The following is a 2,735-nucleotide window of genomic DNA, read 5'->3' as shown; positions in this document are numbered from 1 at the left end:
TTCTGGTGACCCTGGCAACGAGACACCTAGACCAGTCTTGGAGGCCCTCCCTCTGCTCCTGGCTCACATCCTGCGCCTCTCCGTCACTTATCACAAAGGTAAAGGCCGAAGTGGACTGTCAGGAAAAAACACCTCGCACCCCAGCAGGGAGCCTTCATCCGTCTCTTTGAAGACGAAAAGCAACAAGGTGTGTTTATTTGTACTTGCTGCACACAGCCTCATCGACGGGCCTAGGCTGCACAAAGCCACTCAGTTCGTTTAAAAATAATAATAATAATAATAATAATAATAAAACCCACCTGCTCACATCACTAAGCAGATCGCTCCAAAAGAAAAGGTCAACACCCACACTCCTGGGTACACACGGGGGAAATCAAGCCTTTTCACGGACAGGTAGAAAAGGTCAGGGAGTTCCTAAAAGGTCAACCAATAAGGAGGTGAACCGTCTAACCCCCACAAGGCCTGCCCACCATTAGACATCCTTCAGCATCCACGCATTTAAACCCACTGAGCCCACCTCGGCAAGGAAAGCTGGACCTCAAACAGCCTGAGCCTTTCTCACCGGATACATTAAAAAATAATAACGGTCGAAATCGATGCTTCACTTCCCTAACACAAACAGTAAAAACAAAGGAAGGAAAAAATATACACATGCATGCAAAGGTGTCTGAGAAGATTCCTGAAAAATAGAGGCCTCCAGATTGCTGTTGAAATGTCAGTGTCCTTCCAGTCCTACAAAGACCTGAAACTCAGACTAGGGCTCCGCTCTGACCCCGAGTTTCTTCACAGACTATCAAAGGGAGAAAGAAATCCAAAGTGCCAAAGCACTGGCATTTATCATCTTTCTTGTTCGATCAACTTCCCAAAAGAGCATGGAGGTGGAGGATATGGGACAGAAGGACAGGGTCTTTGGCCCACTACGAATTGACCTACCATATAGGCTTCAGGAGACGTGACCGGCCCTGTTCTCCGGTGACAAGTTAGGGCAAAGTGAAATCCCTTCTAGAAGGGTGATACTTAATATAACAGGAAAAATGCACACACTTCAACCTGCCTAGAGGTTTCTAAACTAGCAACTCACTGTAAAGGTGAGTCAAAACCACACAAGCCCAAGAAACACGGATAACAGAAAACCACCAGTTGGGACAGCTAGGTGTTTTGTAACTACCACCCCCCATCCTTCCCTCCCCACTATGACTGTTGTTCAGTCATGTCCAACTCTTTGAACCCCATGGATTGTAGCACACCAGATTTCCCTGTCCTTCATTATCTCCTGGAGTTTGCTCAAACCCGCTCTGACTATTCTACTTATTTTAGCCCTATTTTACACGTACACACATATTAACCAGTGCTGACCAGAGAAAGACAAAATTAACTGTACAGCTATTTTTACAGTGATGAAGACTCAACGAAAGCCACCCAGTACTAACTGGGAGATGCAATAAATAACAGTTTCTACTGGGCCGCAGGCAGTTCCCTGAGGACATGCACAAGACCTGGCTTCTGGACTGTCCTACTTGGGTTTTATCAGGGGACACACCAGGTCAATGCAAATAGAAAGCATGAATCTAGGCAGGTCTTTGTGTCTGAGATGTCCAGGAAACCTCCCAGTTCTAACAGCCTCCAAATAATCACTCGTCCCTACCTGTGACTGCCAACGCCCCCTGGAAACCCTCTCCCTGGGGTGACTGAGTAGTTCAGGACAAACAGGACACTCTGACCCACACCTGGTTAAAAATCCACAGCAGCCACCAGCATTCCACCCTCCCTGGAAGCCGCAGAAAACCCACAGACATCTAAGCGGGAGTCTCAGAGGAGTGGGGATGATGTCATAGGTCTTAGAGTGGGGGAAGGCTACCCAGTGGATTCTCAGGATGGCCAGGACCAGGGACTCCAAACAAGGAGGAGGGTTTGTCTTTCCTAGTGCACATCTGGCAGGGAGGGGGAAGCCTGGAATTAAGTGAGGCTCAACTTCCGCAACAAATACACCCCCAAAGATACTTCCACCTCAAGTAGCTAGAAGTATGTGGGAGAATCGAGCATGAATTAGACATGTAGATGGCACCAACTTCAGAAAGTTCACGCTGCCCTGCCATCTACTTTCCCGTGCACCAGCTGCCCAGAAATAACTATGGGGGGGTCAAGGGCCTGCCGACCCTTGGAGGGGGCAGCTGACAGCTGTGACCAGAGGGCAGGGGCAGGGGAACAGCTCCGGGCTGGAATCTGGAGCGTGCCCACATCAGCAGAAAAGTTCCAGAGAACGTCACGCTGCTCCTGAAGACCTCAGGGTGCACACGCTAAAGGCGATGCCAGGTTCAAAGGGTGGCAGATGAACCCCGTGCCCTCTCCCAGGGCATCTTGCCGGACAGGGCGTCCACCGTAAGGCGAGTGGGGGTGATCAGATGATTTAAATAAATGTCCTGCTCCCAGAAGCAGTGGGAAAGATGAATAATTCCCAGGTCCGGCCCTGCTTCATCTCCCTTTGCTTAAACCAAACAGTCCCAGGGAGGAATGGATGGGAAGGGCGATACCACCCGCCCGGCGGACCAGGTAGGAAACTGACGCACGGGGGTGCACACAAGACCCAAAGGGGCCCTGGGGAGGCTATCGCAGCACCCAGCACCCCGCGTCTGGGATGCTGGGATCAGGGAAGCGTTCTCTCCTCTCCCCACCCTTCTTCCTTTCTTCTACACAACACACAACACACACACACACACACACACACCTGTCTCTGC

General features: G+C 50.4%; 1 long non-coding RNA gene across 1 annotated transcript in view; it reads left to right on the top strand.

Moving 5' to 3' along the window:
* Positions 1-289: 289 nt before the first annotated feature.
* LOC104982472 overlaps positions 290-2,735 on the top strand; it is a 9,633-nt gene continuing 7,187 nt past the window's right edge. Inside the window, exon 1 of the long non-coding RNA XR_824510.1 lies at positions 290-2,550. This is a non-coding gene — a long non-coding RNA (uncharacterized LOC104982472). The remainder of the gene's footprint in view (positions 2,551-2,735) is intronic.

This window comes from Bison bison, unplaced genomic scaffold (assembly GCF_000754665.1).
Source record: "Bison bison bison isolate TAMUID 2011002044 unplaced genomic scaffold, Bison_UMD1.0 scf7180017864531, whole genome shotgun sequence".
NCBI lineage: Eukaryota > Metazoa > Chordata > Mammalia > Artiodactyla > Bovidae > Bison > Bison bison.
The sequence above is the reverse complement of the archived record's forward strand: the minus strand, read 5'-3'. Positions and strand labels throughout refer to the sequence as shown.